Genomic DNA, 248 nt, shown 5'->3' on the forward strand with positions numbered 1-248 from the left:
CTGTTGTTGTGATTTAGCGCTATATAAATACAATTGAACTAAATTGAATTGAACTGGTAGAACATCTCCAACATTCTGCTGGAAACAGACTGGTAGAACATCTCCAACTTTCTGCTGCACACGTTGAAGGATCTCAGCTTCCTTACCGCCATCCAGGTGCAAATGAGCTCGCTAATAGACAACAGCGGTGTCCACTCCCAGACGAGGCTGGTAGGCAAACTGTAGAGGGTCCAGAGAAGATCTCACCT

Source organism: Etheostoma spectabile, chromosome 16 (assembly GCF_008692095.1).
Source record: "Etheostoma spectabile isolate EspeVRDwgs_2016 chromosome 16, UIUC_Espe_1.0, whole genome shotgun sequence".
Lineage (NCBI taxonomy): Eukaryota > Metazoa > Chordata > Actinopteri > Perciformes > Percidae > Etheostoma > Etheostoma spectabile.